A 24,780-nucleotide genomic window follows, 5' to 3' on the forward strand; every position below is an offset into this window, starting at 1 on the left:
TTCACAACACCGCTCCCGGATGGGCTCGAACCACCAACCTTTCGGTTAACAGCCGACGGCGCTAACCATTGCGCCACGGAAGCCCAAAAATTAAATGGTCGTCAGGTATTGTGGAAAAAATTTGGCTTTTTACGTTACATTTGAGATCTTACAACACCGCTCCCGGGTGGGCTCGAACCACCAACCTTTCGGTTAACAGCCGAACGCGCTAACCATTGCGCCACGGAAGATCAAAAATTAAACGGTCGTCAGGTATTGTGGAAAAACTTTGGCTTTCTACGTTACATTTGAGATCCCACAACACCGCTCCCGGGTGGGCTCGAACCACAAACCTATTAGATAACAGCCGAACGCGCTAACCATTGAGCCACGGAAGCTCAGAAATTTAATGGTTGTCACTTATTGTGGAAAAGTTTTGACATTTTACGCTACATCTGAGACCGCACAACACCTCTCCCGGGTGGGCTTGAACCACCAAGCCTTTCGGCTAACAGCCGAACGTGCTAACCATTGCGCCACGGAAGCCCAAAAATTTAATGGTCGTCACGTATTGTGGAAAAACTTTGACTCTTTACGCCACATCTGAGACCTCACAACACCGCTCACGGATGGGCTCGAACCACCAACCTTTCGGTTAACAGCCGAACGCGCTAACCATTGCGCCACGGAAGCCGAAAAACTAAATGGTCGTCAGGTATTGTGGAAAAACTTTGGCTTTTTACGCTACATTTGAGATCTTACAACACCGCTCCCGGGTGGGCTCGAACCACCAACCCTTCGGTTATCAGCCGAACGCGCTAACCATTGCGCCACGGAAGCCGAAAAATTTAATGGTCGTCAGGTATTGTGGAAAAAATTTGGCTTTTTACGTTACATTTGAGATCCCACAACACCCCTCCCGGGTGGGCTCGAACCACAAACCTATTGGTTAACAGCCGAACGCGCTAACCATTGAGCCACGGAAGCTCAGAAATTAAATGGTTGTCACGAATTGTGGAAACGTTTTGACATTTTACGCTACACCTGAGACCGCACAACACCTCTCCCAGGTGGGCTCGAACCAACCAGCCTTTCGGCTAACAGCCGAACGCGCTAACCATTGCGCCACGGAAGCCAAAAGATTTAATTTTCTTCAGGTATTGTGGAAAAACTTTGGATTTTTACGTTACATGTGAGATCTCACAACACCACTCCCGAGTGGGCTCGAACCACCAACCTTCCGGTTAACAGCCGAACGCGCTAACCATTGCGCCACGGAAGACCAAAAATTAAATGTTCGTCAGGTATTGTGGAAAAACTTTGACTTTTTACGTTACATTTGAGATCTTACAACACCGCTCCCGGGTGGGCTCGAACCACCAAACTTTCGGTTAACAGCCGAACGCGCTAACCATTGCGCCACGGAAGCTCAAAAATTAAACGGTCGTCAGGTATTGTGGAAAAACTTTGGCTTTATACGTTACATTTGAGATCCCACAACACCGCTCCCGGGTGGGCTCGAACCACAAACCTATTAGATAACAGCCGAACGCGCTAACCATTGAGCCACGGAAGCTCAGAAATTTAATGGTTGTCACGTATTGTGGAAAGGATTTGACATTTTACGCTACATCTGAGACCGCACAACACCTCTCCCGGGTGGCTCGAACCACCAAGCCTTTCGGCTAACAGCCGAATGCGCTAACCATGGAGCCAAGGAAGCTCAGAAATGAAATGGTCGTCAGGTATTGTGGAAAAACTTCGACTTTTTACGTCACATCTGAGACCTTGCAACACCGCTCCCGCATGGGCTCGAACCACCAACCTTTCAGTTAACAGCCGAATGCGCTAACCATTGAGCCACGGAAGCTCAGAAATTAAATGGTTGTCACGTATTGTGGAAAAGTTTTGACATTTTACGCTACATCTGAGACCGCACAACACCTCTCCCGGGTGGGCTCGAACCACCAAGCCTTTCGGCTAACAGCCGAACGCGCTAACCATTGCGCCTCGGAAGCCCAAAGATTAAATTTTCGTCAGGTATTGTGGAAAAACTTTGGATTGTTACGTTACATGTGAGATCTCACAACACCGCTCCCGGGTGGGCCCGAACCACCAACCTTTCGGTTAACAGCCGAACGCGCTAACCATTGCGCCACGGAAGCCCAAAAATTAAATGTTCGTCAGGTATTGTGGAAAAACTTAAACTTTTTACGTCACATCTGAGAGCTCACAACACCGCTCACGGATGGGCTCGAACCACCAACCTTTCGGTTAACAGCCGAACGCGCTAACCATTGCGCCACGGAAGCTCAAAAATTAATCGGTCGTCAGGTATTGTGGAAAAACTTTGGCTTTTTACGTTACATTTGAGATCCCACAACACCGCTCCCGGGTGGGGTCGAACCACAAACCTATTAGATAACAGCCGAACGCACTAACCATAGAGCCACGGAAGCTCAGAAATTTAATGGTTGTCACGTATTGTGGAAAAGTTTTGACATTTTACGCTACATCTGAGAAAGCACAACACCTCTCCCGGGTGGGCTCGAACCACCAAGCCTTTCGGCTAACAGCCGAACGCATAACCATTGCGCCACGGAAACCCAAAAATTAAATGGTCGTCACGTATTGTGGAAAAACTTTGACTCTTTACGTCACATCTGAGACCTCACAACACCGCTCACGGATGGGTTCGAACCACCAACCTTTCGGTTAACAGCCGAACGCGCTAACCATTGCGCCACGGAAGCCCAAAAATTAAATGGTCGTCAGGTATTGTGGAAAAACTTTGGTTTTTACGCTACATTTGAGATCTTACAACACCGCTCCCGGGTGGGCTCGAACCACCAACCCTTCGGTTACCAGCCGAACGCGCTAACCATTACGCCACGGAAGCTAAAAATTAAACGGTCGTCAGGTATTGTGGAAAAAATTTGGCTTTTTACATTACATTTGAGATCCCACAACACCGCTCCCGGGTGGGCTCGAACCACAAACCTATTGGTTAACAGCCGAACGCGCTAACCATTGAGCCACGGAAGCTCAGAAATTAAATGGTTGCATGAGTTAATAATATGTTAGCTCCCTATAAGTTACTCAGGCTCCATAGGCGTAATGTATCCAGCGATTTCTTCTCATTTCGCCCGCGCGGGAAAAAATCCGAATGTTGCGCTCTCTCTTGTCGAAAAAAAAATCCCGCTCGTACGGCTCCTCGACCTCGAGTCGTCGACTACATTTTCACCAGTGTTTTAGTCGTGAATTTTTATATTTTATAATTTAACATTAAATCATGGCATTGTGTCAGTACTGAGACAAAAAAATGCAGGAACTCAATGCAATTTGCCGATATTGATAAAGAATGCTAAAGATAAGAGTTGTTATTGTGGCTTGAAACCAGAAAATTATACAACTGAGCTAAATCCAATCCACTGATCTCTTGACTGTTTTCTTAACCGAGGCTACTGAGCGAAATATTCGGCTGCTTAAATAGCTCCGATATCATTGGCTAGCTTCCACTGCACGCGCTTCCGGGGAAAAACCGGAAAGAAGAGAAAATAAGATTGTCGTTCACGTGGCGGCCGCAGAGCGTCGCATATAATTGGAAAGCCAGCGGCGCGGAAGAAAACGCTGGAGTATAAAAATGAATTGCCTGAGTAACTTATAGGGAGCTGACATATTATTAACTCATGATGGTTGTCACGAATTGTGGAAAAGTTTTGCCATTTTACGCTACATCTGAGACCGCACAACACCTCTCCCGGGTGGCTCGAACCACCAAGCCTTTCGGCTAACAGCCGAATGCGCTAACCATTGCGCCACGTAAGCCCAAAATTTAAATGGTCGTCACGTATTGTGGAAAAACTTTGACTTTTTACGTTACATCTGAGACCTCACAACACCGCTCCCGCATGGGCTCGAACCACCAACCTTTCAGTTAACAGCCGAATGCGCTAACCATTGAGCCACGGAAGCTCAGAAATTAAATGGTTTCACGTATTGTGCAAAAGTTTTGACATTTTACGCTACATCTGAGACCGCACAACACCTCTCCCGGGTGGGCTCGATCCACCAAGCCTTTCGGCTAACAGCCGAACGCGCTAACCATTGCGCCACGGAAGCCCAAATATTAAATGTTCGTCAGGTATTGTGGAAAAATTTTGACTTTATACGTCACATCTGAGAGCTCACAACACCGCTCACGGATGGGCCCGAACCACCAACCTTTCGGTTAACAGCCGAACGCGCTAACCTTTGAGCCACGGAAGCCCAAAAATTAAATGGTCGTCAGGTATTGTGGAAAAACTTTGGCTTATTACGTTACAATTGAGATCTTTCAACACCGCTCCCGGGTGGGCTCGAACCACCAACCTTTCGGTTAAAAGTCTAACGCGCTAACCATTGCGCCACGGAAGCCCAAAAGTTAAATGGTTGTCAGGTATTGTGGAAAAACTCTGACTTTTTACGTTACATCTGAGACCTCACATCACCGCTCTTGGGTGGGCTCGAACCACCAACCTTTTGAATAACAGCTGAGCGCGCTAACCATTGCGCCACGGAAGCCCACAAATTATATGGTCGTCAGGAATTGTGGAAAAACTTTGGCTTTTTACGTTACATTTGAGATACCACAACACCATTCCCGGGTGGGCTCGAACCACAAACCTATTTGTTAACAGCCGACGGCGTTAACCATTGCGCAACGGAAGCCCAAAGTTTCAATGTTCGTCTGGTATAGTGGAAACACTTTGACTTTTTACGTTACATTTGAGATCTTACAACACCGCTCCCGGGTGGGCTCAACCACCAACCCTTCGGTTATCAGCCGAACTCGCTAACCTTTGCGCCACGGAAGCTCAAAAATTAAACGGTCGTCAGGTATTGTGGAAAAAATTTGGCTTTTTACGTTACATTTGAGATCCCACAACACCGCTCCCGGGTGGGCTCGAACCACAAACCTATTGGTTAACAGCCGAACGCGCTAACCATTGAGTCACGGAAGCTCAGAAATTAAATGGTTGTCACGAGTTGTGGAAAAGTTTTGACATTTTTCGCTACATCTGAGACCGCACAACACCTCTCCCAGGTGGGCTCGAACCAACAAGCCTTTCGGCTAACAGCCGAACGCCGCGCTAACCATTGCGCCACGGAAGCCCACAAATTATATGGTCGTCAGGAATTGTGGAAAAACTTTGGCTTTTTACGTTACATTTGAGATACCACAACACCAATCCCGGGTGGGCTCGAACCACAAACCTATTGGTTAACAGCCGACGGCGTTAACCATTGCGCAACGGAAGCCCAAAGATTCAATGTTCGTCAGGTATTGTGGAAACACTTTGGCTTTTTACGTTACATTTGAGATCTTACAACACCGCTCCCGGGTGGGCTCAACCACCAACCCTTCGGTTATCAGCCGAACTCGCTAACCTTTGCGCCACGGAAGCTCAAAAATTAAACGGTCGTCAGGTATTGTGGAAAAAATTTGGCTTTTTACGTTACATTTGAGATCCCACAACACCGCTCCCGGGTGGGCTCGAACCACAAACCTATTGGTTAACAGCCGAACGCGCTAACCATTGAGTCACGGAAGCTCAGAAATTAAATGGTTGTCACGAATTGTGGAAACGTTTTGACATTTTTCGCTACATCTGAGACCGCACAACACCTCTCCCAGGTGGGCTCGAACCAACAAGCCTTTCGGCTAACAGCCGAACGCGCTAACCATTGCGCCACGGAAGCCCAAAAATTAAATGGTCGTCAGGTATTGTGGAAAAACTTTGGCATTTTGCATTACATTTGAGATCCCACAACACCGCTCCCGGGTGGGCTCGAACCACCAACCTATTGGTTAACAGCCGATCGCGCTAAACATTGCGCCACGGAAGCCCAAAAATTAAACGGTCGTCGGGTATTGTGGAAACACTTTGGCTTTTTACGTTACATTTGAGATCTTACAACACCGCTCCCGGGTGGGCTCAACCACCAACCCTTCGGTTATCAGCCGAACTATCTAACCTTTGCGCCACGGAAGCTCAAAAATTAAACGGTCGTCAGGTATTGTGGAAAAAATTTGGCTTTTTACGTTACATTTGAGATCCCACAACACCGCTCCCGGGTGGGCTCGAACCACAAACCTATTGGTTAACAGCCGAACGCGCTAACCATTGAGTCACGGAAGCTCAGAAATTAAATGTTTGTCACGTATTTTGGAAAAGTTTTGACATTTTACGCTACATCTGAGACCACACAACACCTCTCCCAGGTGGGCTCGAACCAACAAGCCTTTCGGCTAACAGCCGAACGCGCTAACCATTGCGCCACGGAAGCCCAAAGATTAAATTTTCGTCAGTAATTGTGGAAAAACTTTGGATTTTTACGTTACATGTGAGATCTCACAACACCGCTCCCGGGTGGGCTCGAACCACCAACCTTTCGTTTAACAGCCGAACGCGCTAACCATTGCGCCACGGAAGCCCAAAAATTAAATGTTCGTCAGGTATTGTGGAAAAACTTTAACTTTTTACGTCACATCTGAGAGCTCACAACACCGCTCACGGATGGGCTCGAACCACCAACCTTTCGGTTTACAGCCGAACGCGCTAACCTTTGCGCCACGGAAGCCCAAAAATTAAATGGTCGTCAGGTATTGTGGAAAAACTTTGGCTTTTTACGTTACATTTGAGATCTTACAACACCGCTCCCGGGTGGGCTCGAACCACCAACCTTTCGGTTAACAGCCGAACGCGCTAACCATTGCGCCACGGAAGATCAAAAATTAAACGGTCGTCAGGTATTGTGGAAAAACTTTGGCTTTCTACGTTACATTTGAGATCCCACAACACCGCTCCCGGGTGGGCTCGAACCACAAACCTATTAGATAACAGCCGAACGCGCTAACCATTGAGCCACGGAAGCTCAGAAATTTAATGGTTGTCACGTATTGTGGAAAGGTTTTGACATTTTACGCTACATCTGAGACCGCACAACACCTCTCCCGGGTGGGCTTGAACCACCAAGCCTTTCGGCTAACAGCCGAACGCGCTAACCATTGCGCCACGGAAGCCCAAAAATTTAATGGTCGTCACGTATTGTGGAAAAACTTTGACTCTTTACGCCACATCTGAGACCTCACAACACCGCTCACGGATGGGCTCGAACCACCAACCTTTCGGTTAACAGCCGAACGCGCTAACCATTGCGCCACGGAAGCCGAAAAACTAAATGGTCGTCAGGTATTGTGGAAAAACTTTGGCTTTTTACGCTACATTTGAGATCTTACAACACCGCTCCCGGGTGGGCTCGAACCACCAACCCTTCGGTTATCAGCCGAACGCGCTAACCATTGAGCCACGGAAGCTCAGAAATTAAATGGTTGTCACGAATTGTGGAAACGTTTTGACATTTTACGCTACACCTGAGACCGCACAACACCTCTCCCAGGTGGGCTCGAACCAACAAGCCTTTCGGCTAACAGCCGAACGCGCTAACCATTGCGCCACGGAAGCCAAAAGATTTAATTTTCTTCAGGTATTGTGGAAAAACTTTGGATTTTTACGTTACATGTGAGATCTCACAACACCACTCCCGAGTGGGCTCGAACCACCAACCTTCCGGTTAACAGCCGAACGCGCTAACCATTGCGCCACGGAAGACCAAAAATTAAATGTTCGTCAGGTATTGTGGAAAAACTTTGACTTTTTACGTTACATTTGAGATCTTACAACACCGCTCCCGGGTGGGCTCGAACCACCAACCTTTCGGTTAACAGCCGAACGCGCTAACCATTGCGCCACGGAAGCTCAAAAATTAAACGGTCGTCACGAGTTGTGGAAAAGTTTTGACATTTTTCGCTACATCTGAGACCGCACAACACCTCTCCCAGGTGGGCTCGAACCAACAAGCCTTTCGGCTAACAGCCGAACGCCGCGCTAACCATTGCGCCACGGAAGCCCACAAATTATATGGTCGTCAGGAATTGTGGAAAAACTTTGGCTTTTTACGTTACATTTGAGATACCACAACACCAATCCCGGGTGGGCTCGAACCACAAACCTATTGGTTAACAGCCGACGGCGTTAACCATTGCGCAACGGAAGCCCAAAGATTCAATGTTCGTCAGGTATTGTGGAAACACTTTGGCTTTTTACGTTACATTTGAGATCTTACAACACCGCTCCCGGGTGGGCTCAACCACCAACCCTTCGGTTATCAGCCGAACTCGCTAACCTTTGCGCCACGGAAGCTCAAAAATTAAACGGTCGTCAGGTATTGTGGAAAAAATTTGGCTTTTTACGTTACATTTGAGATCCCACAACACCGCTCCCGGGTGGGCTCGAACCACAAACCTATTGGTTAACAGCCGAACGCGCTAACCATTGAGTCACGGAAGCTCAGAAATTAAATGGTTGTCACGAATTGTGGAAACGTTTTGACATTTTTCGCTACATCTGAGACCGCACAACACCTCTCCCAGGTGGGCTCGAACCAACAAGCCTTTCGGCTAACAGCCGAACGCGCTAACCATTGCGCCACGGAAGCCCAAAAATTAAATGGTCGTCAGGTATTGTGGAAAAACTTTGGCATTTTGCATTACATTTGAGATCCCACAACACCGCTCCCGGGTGGGCTCGAACCACCAACCTATTGGTTAACAGCCGATCGCGCTAAACATTGCGCCACGGAAGCCCAAAAATTAAACGGTCGTCGGGTATTGTGGAAACACTTTGGCTTTTTACGTTACATTTGAGATCTTACAACACCGCTCCCGGGTGGGCTCAACCACCAACCCTTCGGTTATCAGCCGAACTATCTAACCTTTGCGCCACGGAAGCTCAAAAATTAAACGGTCGTCAGGTATTGTGGAAAAAATTTGGCTTTTTACGTTACATTTGAGATCCCACAACACCGCTCCCGGGTGGGCTCGAACCACAAACCTATTGGTTAACAGCCGAACGCGCTAACCATTGAGTCACGGAAGCTCAGAAATTAAATGTTTGTCACGTATTTTGGAAAAGTTTTGACATTTTACGCTACATCTGAGACCACACAACACCTCTCCCAGGTGGGCTCGAACCAACAAGCCTTTCGGCTAACAGCCGAACGCGCTAACCATTGCGCCACGGAAGCCCAAAGATTAAATTTTCGTCAGTAATTGTGGAAAAACTTTGGATTTTTACGTTACATGTGAGATCTCACAACACCGCTCCCGGGTGGGCTCGAACCACCAACCTTTCGTTTAACAGCCGAACGCGCTAACCATTGCGCCACGGAAGCCCAAAAATTAAATGTTCGTCAGGTATTGTGGAAAAACTTTAACTTTTTACGTCACATCTGAGAGCTCACAACACCGCTCACGGATGGGCTCGAACCACCAACCTTTCGGTTTACAGCCGAACGCGCTAACCTTTGCGCCACGGAAGCCCAAAAATTAAATGGTCGTCAGGTATTGTGGAAAAACTTTGGCTTTTTACGTTACATTTGAGATCTTACAACACCGCTCCCGGGTGGGCTCGAACCACCAACCTTTCGGTTAACAGCCGAACGCGCTAACCATTGCGCCACGGAAGATCAAAAATTAAACGGTCGTCAGGTATTGTGGAAAAACTTTGGCTTTCTACGTTACATTTGAGATCCCACAACACCGCTCCCGGGTGGGCTCGAACCACAAACCTATTAGATAACAGCCGAACGCGCTAACCATTGAGCCACGGAAGCTCAGAAATTTAATGGTTGTCACGTATTGTGGAAAGGTTTTGACATTTTACGCTACATCTGAGACCGCACAACACCTCTCCCGGGTGGGCTTGAACCACCAAGCCTTTCGGCTAACAGCCGAACGCGCTAACCATTGCGCCACGGAAGCCCAAAAATTTAATGGTCGTCACGTATTGTGGAAAAACTTTGACTCTTTACGCCACATCTGAGACCTCACAACACCGCTCACGGATGGGCTCGAACCACCAACCTTTCGGTTAACAGCCGAACGCGCTAACCATTGCGCCACGGAAGCCGAAAAACTAAATGGTCGTCAGGTATTGTGGAAAAACTTTGGCTTTTTACGCTACATTTGAGATCTTACAACACCGCTCCCGGGTGGGCTCGAACCACCAACCCTTCGGTTATCAGCCGAACGCGCTAACCATTGAGCCACGGAAGCTCAGAAATTAAATGGTTGTCACGAATTGTGGAAACGTTTTGACATTTTACGCTACACCTGAGACCGCACAACACCTCTCCCAGGTGGGCTCGAACCAACAAGCCTTTCGGCTAACAGCCGAACGCGCTAACCATTGCGCCACGGAAGCCAAAAGATTTAATTTTCTTCAGGTATTGTGGAAAAACTTTGGATTTTTACGTTACATGTGAGATCTCACAACACCACTCCCGAGTGGGCTCGAACCACCAACCTTCCGGTTAACAGCCGAACGCGCTAACCATTGCGCCACGGAAGACCAAAAATTAAATGTTCGTCAGGTATTGTGGAAAAACTTTGACTTTTTACGTTACATTTGAGATCTTACAACACCGCTCCCGGGTGGGCTCGAACCACCAACCTTTCGGTTAACAGCCGAACGCGCTAACCATTGCGCCACGGAAGCTCAAAAATTAAACGGTCGTCAGGTATTGTGGAAAAACTTTGGCTTTATACGTTACATTTGAGATCCCACAACACCGCTCCCGGGTGGGCTCGAACCACAAACCTATTAGATAACAGCCGAACGCGCTAACCATTGAGCCACGGAAGCTCAGAAATTTAATGGTTGTCACGTATTGTGGAAAGGATTTGACATTTTACGCTACATCTGAGACCGCACAACACCTCTCCCGGGTGGCTCGAACCACCAAGCCTTTCGGCTAACAGCCGAATGCGCTAACCATGGAGCCAAGGAAGCTCAGAAATGAAATGGTCGTCAGGTATTGTGGAAAAACTTTGGCTTTTTACGTTACATTAGAGATCTTACAACACCGCTCCCGGGTGGGCTCGAACCACCAACCTTTCGGTTAACAGCCGAACGCGCTAACCATTGCGCCACGGAAGATCAAAAATTAAACGGTCGTCAGGTATTGTGGAAAAACTTTGGCTTTCTACGTTACATTTGAGATCCCACAACACCACTCCCGGGTGGGCTCGAACCACAAACCTATTAGATAACAGCCGAACGCGCTAACCATTGAGCCACGGAAGCTCAGAAATTTAATGGTTGTCACGTATTGTGGAAAAGTTTTGACATTTTACGCTACATCTGAGACCGCACAACACCTCTCCCGGGTGGGCTTGAACCACCAAGCCTTTCGGCTAACAGCCGAACGCGCTAACCATTGCGCCACGGAAGCCCAAAAATTTAATGGTCGTCACGTATTGTGGAAAAACTTTGACTCTTTACGCCACATCTGAGACCTCACAACACCGCTCACGGATGGGCTCGAACCACCAACCTTTCGGTTAACAGCCGAACGCGCTAACCATTGCGCCACGGAAGCCGAAAAACTAAATGGTCGTCAGGTATTGTGGAAAAACTTTGGCTTTTTACGCTACATTTGAGATCTTACAACACCGCTCCCGGGTGGGCTCGAACCACCAACCCTTCGGTTATCAGCCGAACGCGCTAACCATTGAGCCACGGAAGCTCAGAAATTAAATGGTTGTCACGAATTGTGGAAACGTTTTGACATTTTACGCTACACCTGAGACCGCACAACACCTCTCCCAGGTGGGCTCGAACCAACAAGCCTTTCGGCTAACAGCCGAACGCGCTAACCATTGCGCCACGGAAGCCAAAAGATTTAATTTTCTTCAGGTATTGTGGAAAAACTTTGGATTTTTACGTTACATGTGAGATCTCACAACACCACTCCCGAGTGGGCTCGAACCACCAACCTTCCGGTTAACAGCCGAACGCGCTAACCATTGCGCCACGGAAGACCAAAAATTAAATGTTCGTCAGGTATTGTGGAAAAACTTTGACTTTTTACGTTACATTTGAGATCTTACAACACCGCTCCCGGGTGGGCTCGAACCACCAACCTTTCGGTTAACAGCCGAACGCGCTAACCATTGCGCCACGGAAGCTCAAAAATTAAACGGTCGTCAGGTATTGTGGAAAAACTTTGGCTTTATACGTTACATTTGAGATCCCACAACACCGCTCCCGGGTGGGCTCGAACCACAAACCTATTAGATAACAGCCGAACGCGCTAACCATTGAGCCACGGAAGCTCAGAAATTTAATGGTTGTCACGTATTGTGGAAAGGATTTGACATTTTACGCTACATCTGAGACCGCACAACACCTCTCCCGGGTGGCTCGAACCACCAAGCCTTTCGGCTAACAGCCGAATGCGCTAACCATGGAGCCAAGGAAGCTCAGAAATGAAATGGTCGTCAGGTATTGTGGAAAAACTTTGGCTTTTTACGTTACATTAGAGATCTTACAACACCGCTCCCGGGTGGGCTCGAACCACCAACCTTTCGGTTAACAGCCGAACGCGCTAACCATTGCGCCACGGAAGATCAAAAATTAAACGGTCGTCAGGTATTGTGGAAAAACTTTGGCTTTCTACGTTACATTTGAGATCCCACAACACCACTCCCGGGTGGGCTCGAACCACAAACCTATTAGATAACAGCCGAACGCGCTAACCATTGAGCCACGGAAGCTCAGAAATTTAATGGTTGTCACGTATTGTGGAAAAGTTTTGACATTTTACGCTACATCTGAGACCGCACAACACCTCTCCCGGGTGGGCTTGAACCACCAAGCCTTTCGGCTAACAGCCGAACGCGCTAACCATTGCGCCACGGAAGCCCAAAAATTTAATGGTCGTCACGTATTGTGGAAAAACTTTGACTCTTTACGCCACATCTGAGACCTCACAACACCGCTCACGGATGGGCTCGAACCACCAACCTTTCGGTTAACAGCCGAACGCGCTAACCATTGCGCCACGGAAGCCGAAAAACTAAATGGTCGTCAGGTATTGTGGAAAAACTTTGGCTTTTTACGCTACATTTGAGATCTTACAACACCGCTCCCGGGTGGGCTCGAACCACCAACCCTTCGGTTATCAGCCGAACGCGCTAACCATTGAGCCACGGAAGCTCAGAAATTAAATGGTTGTCACGAATTGTGGAAACGTTTTGACATTTTACGCTACACCTGAGACCGCACAACACCTCTCCCAGGTGGGCTCGAACCAACAAGCCTTTCGGCTAACAGCCGAACGCGCTAACCATTGCGCCACGGAAGCCAAAAGATTTAATTTTCTTCAGGTATTGTGGAAAAACTTTGGATTTTTACGTTACATGTGAGATCTCACAACACCACTCCCGAGTGGGCTCGAACCACCAACCTTCCGGTTAACAGCCGAACGCGCTAACCATTGCGCCACGGAAGACCAAAAATTAAATGTTCGTCAGGTATTGTGGAAAAACTTTGACTTTTTACGTTACATTTGAGATCTTACAACACCGCTCCCGGGTGGGCTCGAACCACCAACCTTTCGGTTAACAGCCGAACGCGCTAACCATTGCGCCACGGAAGCTCAAAAATTAAACGGTCGTCAGGTATTGTGGAAAAACTTTGGCTTTATACGTTACATTTGAGATCCCACAACACCGCTCCCGGGTGGGCTCGAACCACAAACCTATTAGATAACAGCCGAACGCGCTAACCATTGAGCCACGGAAGCTCAGAAATTTAATGGTTGTCACGTATTGTGGAAAGGATTTGACATTTTACGCTACATCTGAGACCGCACAACACCTCTCCCGGGTGGCTCGAACCACCAAGCCTTTCGGCTAACAGCCGAATGCGCTAACCATGGAGCCAAGGAAGCTCAGAAATGAAATGGTCGTCAGGTATTGTGGAAAAACTTCGACTTTTACGTCACATCTGAGACCTTGCAACACCGCTCCCGCATGGGCTCGAACCACCAACCTTTCAGTTAACAGCCGAATGCGCTAACCATTGAGCCACGGAAGCTCAGAAATTAAATGTTTGTCACGTATTGTGGAAAAGTTTTGACATTTTACGCTACATCTGAGACCGCACAACACCTCTCCCGGGTGGGCTCGAACCACCAAGCCTTTCGGCTAACAGCCGAACGCGCTAACCATTGCGCCTCGGAAGCCCAAAGATTAAATTTTCGTCAGGTATTGTGGAAAAACTTTGGATTGTTACGTCACATCTGAGAGCTCACAACACCGCTCACGGATGGGCTCGAACCACCAACCTTTCGGTTAACAGCCGAACGCGCTAACCTTTGAGCCACGGAAGCCCAAAAATTAAACGGTCGTCAGGTATTGTGGAAAAACTTTGGCTTTTTACGTTACATTTGAGATCTTACAACACCGCTCCCGTGTGGGCTCGAACCACCAACCTTTCGGTTAACAGCCGAACGCGCTAACCATTGCGCCACGGAAGCTCAAAAATTAATCGGTCGTCAGGTATTGTGGAAAAACTTTGGCTTTTTATGTTACATTTGAGATCCCACAACACCGCTCCCGGGTGGGGTCGAACCACAAACCTATTAGATAACAGCCGAACGCACTAACCATAGAGCCACGGAAGCTCAGAAATTTAATGGTTGTCACGTATTGTGGAAAAACTTTGACTTTTTACGTTACATCTGAGACCTCACAACACCGCTCCCGCATGGGCTCGAACCACCAACCTTTCAGTTAACAGCCGAATGCGCTAACCATTGAGCCACGGAAGCTCAGAAATTAAATGGTTTCACGTATTGTGCAAAAGTTTTGACATTTTACGTTACATTTGAGATCTTACAACACCGCTCCCGTGTGGGCTCGAACCACCAACCTTTCGGTTAACAGCCGAACGCGCTAACCATTGCGCCACGGAAGCTCAAAAATTAATCGGTCGTCAGGTATTGTGGAAAAACTTTGGCTTTTTACGTTACATTTGAGATCCCACAACACCGCTCCCGGGTGGGGTCGAACCACAAATCTATTAGATAACAGCCGAACGCGCTAACCATTGCACCACGGAAGCCCAAAGATTAAATTTTCGTCAGGTATTGTGGAAAAGTTTGGATTTTTACGTTACATGTGAAATCTCACAACACCGCTCCCGGGTGGGCTCGAACCACCAACCTTTCGGTTAACAGCCGCACGCGCTAACCATTGCGCCACGGAAGCCCAAATATTAAATGTTCGTCAGGTATTGTGGAAAAACTTTGACTTTTTACGTCACATCTGAGAGCTCACAACACCGCTCACGGATGGGCCCGAACCACCAACCTTTCGGTTAACAGCCGAACGCGCTAACCTTTGAGCCACGGAAGCCCAAAAATTAAATGGTCGTCAGGTATTGTGGAAAAACTTTGGCTTTTTACGTTACAATTGATATCTTACAACACCGCTCCCGGGTGGGCTCGAACCACCAACCTTTCGGTTAAAAGCCTAACGCGCTAACCATTGCGCCACGGAAGCCCAAAAGTTAAATGGTTGTCAGGTATTGTGGAAAAACTCTGACTTTTTACGTTACATCTGAGACCTCACATCACCGCTCTTGGGTGGGCTCGAACCACCAACCTTTTGAATAACAGCTGAGCGCGCTAACCATTGCGCCACGGAAGCCCACAAATTATATGGTCGTCAGGAATTGTGGAAAAACTTTGGCTTTTTACGTTACATTTGAGATACCACAACACCATTCCCGGGTGGGCTCGAACCACAAACCTATTGGTTAACAGCCGAACGCGCTAACCATTGAGCCACGGAAGCTCAAAAATTTAATAGTTGTCACGTATTGTGGAAAAGTTTTGACATTTTACGACACATCTGAGACCTCACAACACCGCTCACGGATGGGCTCGAACCACCAGCCTTTAGGTTAACAGCCGAACGCGCTAACCATTGCGCCACGGAAGCCCAAAAACTATAAGGTTGTCACGTTATGTGGAAAAACTTGGGCTTTTTACGTTACATTTGAGACTTCACAACACCGCTCCTGGGTGGCCTCGAACCACCAAACTTTTGGTTAACATCCGAACGAGCTAACCATGGAGCCAAGAAAGCTCAGAAATGAAATGGTCGTCAGGTATTGCGGAAAAACTTTGACTTTTACGTCAAATCTGAGACCTTGCAACACCGCTCCCGGATGGGCTCGAACCACAAACCTTTTGAATAACAGCTGAACGCGCTAACCATTGCGCCACGGAAGCTCAAAAATTTAATGTTCGTCAGTTATTGTGGAAAACTCTGAATTTTACGTTACATCTAAGACCTCAAAACACCGCTCCCGGATGGGCTCGAACCACCTACCTTTCGGTTGACAGCCGACGGCGCTAACCATTGCGCAACAGAAACCCAAAGATTAATTGTTCGTCAGGTATTGTGGAAAAACTCTGAATTTTACGCTACATCTAAGACCTCACAACACCGCTCCCGGATGGGCTCGAACCACCAACCTTCCGGTTAACAGCCCACGGCGCTAACCATTGCGCAACGGCAGCCCAAAGATTAAATGTTCGTCAGGTATTGTGAAAAAACTTTAGATTTTTACGTTACATTTGAGATCTCACAACACCGCTCCCGGGTGGGCTCGATCCACCAATTTTTCGGTTAACAGCCGAACGCGCTAACCTTTGCGCCACGGAAGCCCAAAAATTAAATGGTCGTCAGGTATTGTGGAAAAACTTTGGCTTTTTACGTTACAATTGAGATCTTACAACACCGCTCCCGGGTGGGCTCGAACCACCAACCTTTCGGTTAACGGCCGAACGCGCTAACCATTGCGCCACGGAAGCCCAAAAATTAAACGGTCGTCAGATATTGTGGAAAAACTTTGGCTTTTTACGTTACATTTGAGACTTCACAACACCGCTCCTGGGAGGGCTCGAACCACCAAACTTTTGGTTAACATCCGAACGAGCTAACCATGGAGCCAAGAAAGCTCAGAAATGAAATGGTCGTCAGGTATTGTGGAAAAACTTTGACTTTTTACGTCACATCTGAGACCTTGCAACACCGCTCCCGGATGGGCTCGAACCACAAACCTTTTGAATAGCAGCGCTAACCATTGCGCCACGGAAGCTCAAAAATTTAATGTTCGTCAGTTATTGCGGAAAAACTCTGAATTTTACGTTACATCTAAGACCTCAAAACACCGCTCCCGGATGGGCTCGAACCACCTACCTTTCGGTTGACAGCCGACGGCGCTAACCATTGCGCAACAGAAACCCAAAGATTAATTGTTCGTCAGGTATTGTGGAAAAACTCTGAATTTTACGCTCATCTAAGACCTCACAACACCGCTCCCGGATGGGCTCGAACCACCAACCTTCCGGTTAACATCCCACGGCGCTAACCATTGCGCAACGGCAGCCCAAAGATTAAATGTTCGTCAGGTATTGTGAAAAAACTTTGGATTTTTACGTTACATTTGAGATCTCACAACACCGCTCCCGGGTGGGCTCGAACCACAAACCTTTTGAATAGCAGCGCTAACCATTGCGCCACGGAAGCTCAAAAATTTAATGTTCGTCAGTTATTGTGGAAAAACTCTGAATTTTACGTTACATCTAAAACCTCAAAACACCGCTCCCGGATGGGCTCGAACCACCAACCTTTCGGTTAACAGCCGACAGCGCTAACCATTGCGCAACGGAAGCCCAAAGATTAAATGTTCGTCATTTATTGTGGAAAAACTCTGAATTTTACGTTACATCTAAGACCTCACAACACCGCTCCCGGGTGGCCTCGATCCACCAACCTTCCGGTTAACAGCCGAACGCGCTAACCATTGCGCCACGGAAGCCCTGAAATTAAATGGTCGTCAGGTATTGTGGAAAAACTTTGGCTTTTTACGTTACATGTGATATCTCACAACACCGCTCCCGGGTGGGCTCGAACCACCAACCTTTTGAATAACAGCTGAGCGCGCTAACCATTGCGCCACGGAAGCCCAAAAATTACATGGTCGTCAGGAATTGTGGAAAAACTTTGGCTTTTTACGTTAAATTTGAGATACCACAACACCATTCCCGGGTCTGCTCGAACCAAAAACCTATTGGTTAACAGCCGAACGCGCTAACCATTGAGCCACGGAAGCTCAAAAATTTAATGGTTGTCACGTATTGTGGAAAAGTTTTGACATTTTACGTCACATCTTAGACCTCACAACACCGCTCACGGATGGGCTCGAACCACCAGCCTTTAGGTTAACAGCCGAACGCGCTAACCATTGCGCAACGGAAGCCCAAAAATTAAAAGGTCGTCAGGTATTTTGGAAAACTTTGACTTTTTACGTCACATCTGAGACGTCATAACACCGCTCCCGGATGGGCTCGAACCACAAACCTTATGAATAACAGCTGAACGCGCTAACCATTGCGCCACGGAAGCTCAAAAATTAAATGTTCGTCAGTTATTGTGGAAAAACTCTGAATTTTACGTTACATCTAAGACCTCACATCACCGCTCCGGATGGGCTCGAACCACCAACCTTTCGGTTAACAGCCAACGACGCTAACCATTGCGCCACGTAAGCTCAGAAATTAAATGGTTGTCCCGTTATGTGGAAAAACTTTTGCTTTTTACGTTACATTTGAGACTTCACAACACCGCTCCTGGGTGGCCTCGAACCACCAAACTTTTGGTTAACATCCGAACGAGCTAACCATGGAGCCAAGAAAGCTCAGAAATGAAATTGTCAGGTATTGTGGAAAAACTTTGACTTTTTACGTCACATCTGAGACCTCATAACACCGCTCCCGGATGGGCTCGAACCACAAACCTTTTGAATAACAGCTGAACGCGCTAACCATTGCGCCACGGAAGCCCAAAAATTAAATTTTCGTCAGTTATTTTTAAAAAACTCTGAATTTTACGTTACATCTCAGACCTCACAAAACCACTTCCGGGTGGGCTCGAACCACCAGCCTCTCGGTTAACAGCCGAACGCGCTAACCATTGCGCCACGGAAGCCCAAAAGTTAAATGGTTGTCAGGTATTGTGGAAAAACTCTGACTTTTTACGTTACATCAGAGACCTCACATCACCGCTCCCGGGTGGGCTCGAACCACCAACCTTTTGAATAACAGCTGAGCGCGCTAACCATTGCGCCACGGAAGCCCACAAATTATATGGTCGTCAGGAATTGTGGAAAAACTTTGGCTTTTTACGTTACATTTGAGATACCACAACACCATTCCCGGGTTGGCTCGAACCACAAACCTATTGGTTAACAGCCGAACGCGCTAACCATTGAGCCACGGAAGCTCAAAAATTTAATAGTTGTCACGTATTGTGGAAAGGTTTGACATTTTACGTCACATCTGAGACGTCACAACACCGCTCACGGATGGGCTCGAACCACCAGCCTTTAGGTTAACAGCCGAACGCGCTAACCATTGCGCCAAGGAAGCCCAAAAATTATAAGGTTGTCACGTTATGTGGAAAAACTTGGGCTTTTTACGTTATATTTGAGACTTCACAACACCGCTCCTGGGTGGCCTCGAACCACCAAACTTTTGGTTAACATCCGAACGAGCTAACCATGGAGCCAAGAAAGCTCAGAAATGAAATGGTCGTCAGGTATTGCGGAAAAACTTTGACTTTTTACGTCACATCTGAGACCTTGCAACACCGCTCCCGGCTGGGCTCGAACCACAAACCTTTTGAATAACAGCTGAACGCGCTAACCATTGCGCCACGGAAGCTCAAAAATTTAATGTTCGTCAGTTATTGTGGAAAAACTCTGAATTTTACGTTACATCTAAGACCTCAAAACACCGCTCCCGGATGGGCTCGAACCACCTACCTTTCGGTTGACAGCCGACGGCGCTAACCATTGCGCAAAAGAAACCCAAAGATTAATTGTTCGTCAGGTATTGTGGAAAAACTCTGAATTTTACGTTACATCTAAGACCTCACAACACCGCTCCCGGATGGGCTCGAACCACCAACCTTCCGGTTAACAGCCCACGGCGCTAACCATTGCGCAACGGCAGCCCAAAGATTAAATGTTCGTCAGGTATTGTGAAAAAACTTTGGATTTTTACGTTACATTTGAGATCTCACAACACCGCTCCCGGGTGGGCTCGATCCACCAATTTTTCGGTTAACAGCCGAACGCGCTAACCTTTGCGCCACGGAAGCCCAAAAATTAAATGGTCGTCAGGTATTGTGGAAAAACTTTGGCTTTTTACGTTACAATTGAGATCTTACAACACCGCTCCCGGGTGGGCTCGAACCACCAACCTTTTGGTTAACATCCGAACGCGCTAACCATGGAGCCAAGGAGGCTCAGAAATGAAATGGTCGTCAGGTATTACGGAAAAACTTTGACTTTTTACGTCACATCTGAGACTTCACAACACCGCTCCCGGATGGGCTCGAACCACAAACCTTTTGAATAACAGCTGAACGCGCTAACCATTGCGCCACGGAAGCCCAAAAATTAAATTTTCGTCAGTTATTTTTAAAAAACTCTGAATTTTACGTTACATCTCAGACCTCACAAAACCACTTCCGGGTGGGCTCGAACCACCAGCCTCTCGGTTAACAGCCGAACGCGCTAACCATTGCGCCACGGAACCCCAAAAATTAAATGATCGTCCGGTATTGTGGAAAAGTTTCGACTTTTTACGCTACAGCTGAGACCCCACAACACCGCTCCCGGATGGGCTCGAACCACCAACCTTTCAGTTAACAACCGAACGCGCTAACCATTGCGCCACGGAAGCCCAAAAATTAAATGTTCATCAGGTATTTTGGAAAAACTTTGGCTTTTTACGTTACATTTGAGATCTCACAACACCGCTCCATGTGGGCTTGATCCACCAACCTTTTGGTTAACGGCCGAACGCGCTAACCATTGCGCCACGGAAGCCCAAAAATTAAATGGTCGTCAGGTATTGTGGAAAAACTTTGGCTTTTTACGTTACATTTGAGACTTCACAACACCGCTCCTGGGTGGGCTCGAACCACCAAACTTTTGGTTAACATCCGAACGAGCTAACCATGGAGCCAAGGAGGCTCAGAAATGAAATGGTCGTCAGGTATTACGGAAAAACTTTGACTTTTTACGTCACATCTGAGACTTCACAACACCGCTCCCGGATGGGCTCGAACCACAAACCTTTTGAATAACAGCTGAACGCGCTTACCATTGCGCCACGGAAGCCCAAAAATTAAATTTTCGTCAGTTATTTTTAAAAAACTCTGAATTTTACGTTACATCTCAGACCTCACAAAACCACTTCCGGGTGGGCTCGAAAAACCAGCCTCTCGGTTAACAGCCGAACGCGCTAACCATTGCGCCACGGAACCCCAAAAATTAAATGATCGTCCGGTATTGTGGAAAAGTTTCGACTTTTTACGCTACAGCTGAGACACCACAACACCACTTCCGGGTGAGCTCGAACCACCAGCCTCTCGGTTAACAGCCGAACGCGCTAACCATTGAGCCACGGAAGCTCAGAAATTAAATGATTGTCACGTATTGTGGAAAAGTTTTGACTTTTTACGCTACATCTGAGACCCCACAACACCACTTCCGGGTGGGCTCGAACCACCAGCCTCTCGGTTAACAGCCGAACGCGCTAACCATTGCGCCAAGGAAGCCCAAAAATTAAACGGTCGTCAGGTATTGTGGAAAAACTTTGGCTTTTTACGTTACATTTGAGACTTCACATCACCGCTCCCGGGTGGGGTCGAACCACCAACCTATTGGTTAACAGCCGAACGCGCTAACCATTGAGCCACGGAAGCTCAGAAATTAAATGGTTGTCACGTATTGTGGAAAAGTTTTGACTTTTTACGCTACATCTGAGACCCCACAACACCACTTCCGGGTGGGCTCGAACCACCAGCCTCTCGGTTAACAGTCGAACGCGCTAACCATTGAGCCACGGAAGCTCAGAAATTAAATAATTGTCACGTATTGTGGAAAAGTTTTGACTTTTTACGCTACATCTGAGACCCCACAACACTACTTCCGGGTTTGCTCGAACCACCAGCCTCTCGGTTAACAGCCGAACGCGCTAACCATTGCGCCACGGAAGCCCAAAAATTAAACGGTCGTCAGGTATTGTGGAAAAACTTTGGCTTTTTACGTTACATTTGAGACTTCACATCACCGCTCCCGGGTGCGCTCGAACCACCAACCTTTTGGTTAACATCCGAACGCGCTAACCATGGAGCCAAGGAGGCTCAGAAATGAAATGGTCGTCAGGTATTACGGAAAAACTTTGACTTTTTACGTCACATCTGAGACTTCACAACACCGCTCCCGGATGGGCTCGAACCACAAACCTTTTGAATAACAGCTGAACGCGCTTACCATTGCGCCACGGAAGCCCAAAAATTAAATTTTCGTCAGTTATTTTTAAAAAACTCTGAATTTTACGTCACATCTCAGACCTCACAAAACCACTTCCGGGTGGGCTCGAACCACCAGCCTCTCGGTTAACAGCCGAACGCGCTAACCATTGCGCCACGGAAGCCCAAAAATTAAATGGTCGTCAGGTATTGTGGAAAAACTTTGACTTTTTACGTCACATCTGAGACCTCACAACACCGCTCCCGGATGGGCTCGAACCACCAACCTTTCAGTTAACAACCGAACGCGCTAACCATTGCGCCACGGAAGCCCAAAAATTAAATGTTCGTCAGGTATTTTGGAAAAACTTTGGCTTTTTACGTTACATTTGAGATCCCACAACACCGCTCCCGGATGGGCTCGAACCACCGACCTTTCGGTTAACAGCCGACGGCGCTTACCATTGCGCAACGGAAGCCCAAAGATTAAATGTTCGTCAGGTATTGTGGAAAAACTCTGAATTTTACGTTACATCTACGACCTCACAACACCGCTCCCGGATGGGCTCGAACCACCAACCTTCCGGTTAACAGCCGACGGCGCTAACCATTGCGCAACGGCAGCCCAAAGATTAAATGGTCGTCAGGTATTGTGGAAAATCTTTGGCTTTTTACGTTACATTTGAGACTTCACAACACCGCTCCTGGGTGGGCTCGAACCACCAAACTTTTGGTTAACATCCGAACGAGCTAACCATGGAGCCAAGAAAGCTCAGAAATGAAATGGTCGTCAGGTATTGTGGAAAAGCTTTGACTTTTTACGTCACATCTGAGACCTTGCAACACCGCTCCCGGATGGGCACGAACCACAAACCTTTTGAATAACAGCTGAACGCGCTAACCATTGCGCCACGGAAGCCCGAAAATTAAATGGTCGTCAGGTATTGTGGAAAAACTTTGGCTTTTTACGTTACATTTGAGATACCACAACACCGCTCCCGGGTGGGCTCGAACCACAAACCTATTGGTTAACAGCTGAACGCGCTAACCATTGAGCCACGGAAGCTCAGAAATTAAATGGTTGTCACGTATTGCGGAAAAGTTTTGACATTTTACGTCACATCTGAGGCCTCACAACATCGCACCCGGATGGGCTCGAACCACCAACTTTTCGGTTAACAGCCGAACGCACTAACCATTGCGCCACGGAAGCCCGAAAATTAAATGGTCGTCAGGTATTGTGGAAAAACTTTGGCTTTTTACGTTACATTTGAGATCACACAACACCGCACCCGGGTGGGCTCGAACCACAAACCTATTGGTTAACAGCTGAACGTGCTAACCATTGAGCCACGGAAGCTCAGAAATTAAATGGTCGTCAGGTATTGTGGAAAAACTTTGGCTTCTTACGTTACATTTGAGATCTTACAACACCGCTCCCAGGTGGGCTCGAACCACCAACGTTTCGGTTAACAGCCGAACGCGCTAACCATTGCGCCTCGGAAGCCCAAAAATTAAATGTTCGTCAGGTATTGTGGAAAAACTTTGGCTTTTTACGTTACATTTGAGATCCCACAACACCGCTCCCGGGTTGGCTTGAACCACAAACTTATTGGTTAACAGCGGAACGCGCTAACCATTGAGCCACGGAAGCTCAGAAATTAAATGGTTGTCACGTATTGTGGAAATGTTTTGACATTTTACGCTACAACTGAGACCGCACAACACCTCTCCCGGGTGGGCTCGAACCACCAGCCTTTAGGTTAACAGCCGAACGCGCTAACCATTGCGCCATGGAAGCCCAAAAATTAAATGGTCGTCAGGTATTGTGGAAAAACTTGGGCTTTTTACGTTACATGTGATATCTCACAACACCTCTCCCGGGTGGGCTCGAACCACCAGCCTTTAGGTTAACAGCCGAACGCGCTAACCATTGCGCCACGGAAGCCCAAAAATTAAAAGGTCGTCAGGTATTCTGGAAAAACTTTGACTTTTTACGTCACATCTGAGACCTCACAACACCGCTCCCGGGTGGGCTCGAACCACAAACCTATTGGTTAACAGCCGAACGCGCTAACCATTGAGCCACGGAAGCTCAGAAATTAAATGGTTGTCACGTATTGTGGAAAAGTTTTGACTTTTTACGCTACATCTGAGACCCCACAACACCACTTCCGGGTGGGCTCGAACCACCAGCCTCTCGGTTAACAGCCGAACGCGCTAACCATTGAGCCACGGAAGCTCAGAAATTAAATAATTGTCACGTATTGTGGAAAAGTTTTGACTTTTTACGCTACATCTGAGACCCCACAACACCACTTCCGGGTGGGCTCGAACCACCAGCCTCTCGGTTAACAGCCGAACGCGCTAACCATTGCGCCACGGAAGCCCAAAAATTAAACGGTCGTCAGGTATTGTGGAAAAACTTTGACTTTTTACGTTACATTTGAGATCCCACAACACCGCTCCCGGGTGGGCTCGAACCACCAACCTTTTGGTTAACATCCGAACGC

General features: G+C 47.6%; 12 non-coding genes across 12 annotated transcripts; all 12 read right to left on the reverse strand.

The window, feature by feature from the left end:
* Positions 1-746: 746 nt before the first annotated feature.
* On the reverse strand, positions 747-819 carry TRNAI-GAU (transfer RNA isoleucine (anticodon GAU)). The gene has a single exon. It is a non-coding gene; the product is annotated as a tRNA-Ile (tRNA).
* A 1,986-nt stretch (positions 820-2,805) lies between these two features.
* Positions 2,806-2,878, reverse strand: TRNAT-GGU (transfer RNA threonine (anticodon GGU)). The gene has a single exon. It is a non-coding gene; the product is annotated as a tRNA-Thr (tRNA).
* Positions 2,879-6,530: 3,652 nt separating this feature from the next.
* On the reverse strand, positions 6,531-6,603 carry TRNAY-GUA (transfer RNA tyrosine (anticodon GUA)). Its single transcript has one exon. It is a non-coding gene; the product is annotated as a tRNA-Tyr (tRNA).
* Positions 6,604-7,266: 663 nt separating this feature from the next.
* On the reverse strand, positions 7,267-7,339 carry TRNAI-GAU (transfer RNA isoleucine (anticodon GAU)). Its single transcript has one exon. It is a non-coding gene; the product is annotated as a tRNA-Ile (tRNA).
* A 369-nt stretch (positions 7,340-7,708) lies between these two features.
* Positions 7,709-7,781, reverse strand: TRNAN-GUU (transfer RNA asparagine (anticodon GUU)). The gene has a single exon. It is a non-coding gene; the product is annotated as a tRNA-Asn (tRNA).
* Positions 7,782-9,329: 1,548 nt separating this feature from the next.
* On the reverse strand, positions 9,330-9,402 carry TRNAY-GUA (transfer RNA tyrosine (anticodon GUA)). The gene has a single exon. It is a non-coding gene; the product is annotated as a tRNA-Tyr (tRNA).
* A 663-nt stretch (positions 9,403-10,065) lies between these two features.
* Positions 10,066-10,138, reverse strand: TRNAI-GAU (transfer RNA isoleucine (anticodon GAU)). The gene has a single exon. It is a non-coding gene; the product is annotated as a tRNA-Ile (tRNA).
* A 369-nt stretch (positions 10,139-10,507) lies between these two features.
* TRNAN-GUU (transfer RNA asparagine (anticodon GUU)) lies at positions 10,508-10,580 on the reverse strand. Its single transcript has one exon. It is a non-coding gene; the product is annotated as a tRNA-Asn (tRNA).
* A 957-nt stretch (positions 10,581-11,537) lies between these two features.
* Positions 11,538-11,610, reverse strand: TRNAI-GAU (transfer RNA isoleucine (anticodon GAU)). Its single transcript has one exon. It is a non-coding gene; the product is annotated as a tRNA-Ile (tRNA).
* A 369-nt stretch (positions 11,611-11,979) lies between these two features.
* On the reverse strand, positions 11,980-12,052 carry TRNAN-GUU (transfer RNA asparagine (anticodon GUU)). The gene has a single exon. It is a non-coding gene; the product is annotated as a tRNA-Asn (tRNA).
* Positions 12,053-13,009: 957 nt separating this feature from the next.
* TRNAI-GAU (transfer RNA isoleucine (anticodon GAU)) lies at positions 13,010-13,082 on the reverse strand. The gene has a single exon. It is a non-coding gene; the product is annotated as a tRNA-Ile (tRNA).
* Positions 13,083-13,451: 369 nt separating this feature from the next.
* TRNAN-GUU (transfer RNA asparagine (anticodon GUU)) lies at positions 13,452-13,524 on the reverse strand. The gene has a single exon. It is a non-coding gene; the product is annotated as a tRNA-Asn (tRNA).
* Between the last annotated feature and the right edge of the window lie 11,256 nt (positions 13,525-24,780).

Source organism: Phalangium opilio, unplaced genomic scaffold (genome assembly GCF_054372755.1).
Source record: "Phalangium opilio isolate 3A_F unplaced genomic scaffold, DU_Popi_V2 ptg000019l_1, whole genome shotgun sequence".
Classification (NCBI taxonomy): domain Eukaryota; kingdom Metazoa; phylum Arthropoda; class Arachnida; order Opiliones; family Phalangiidae; genus Phalangium; species Phalangium opilio.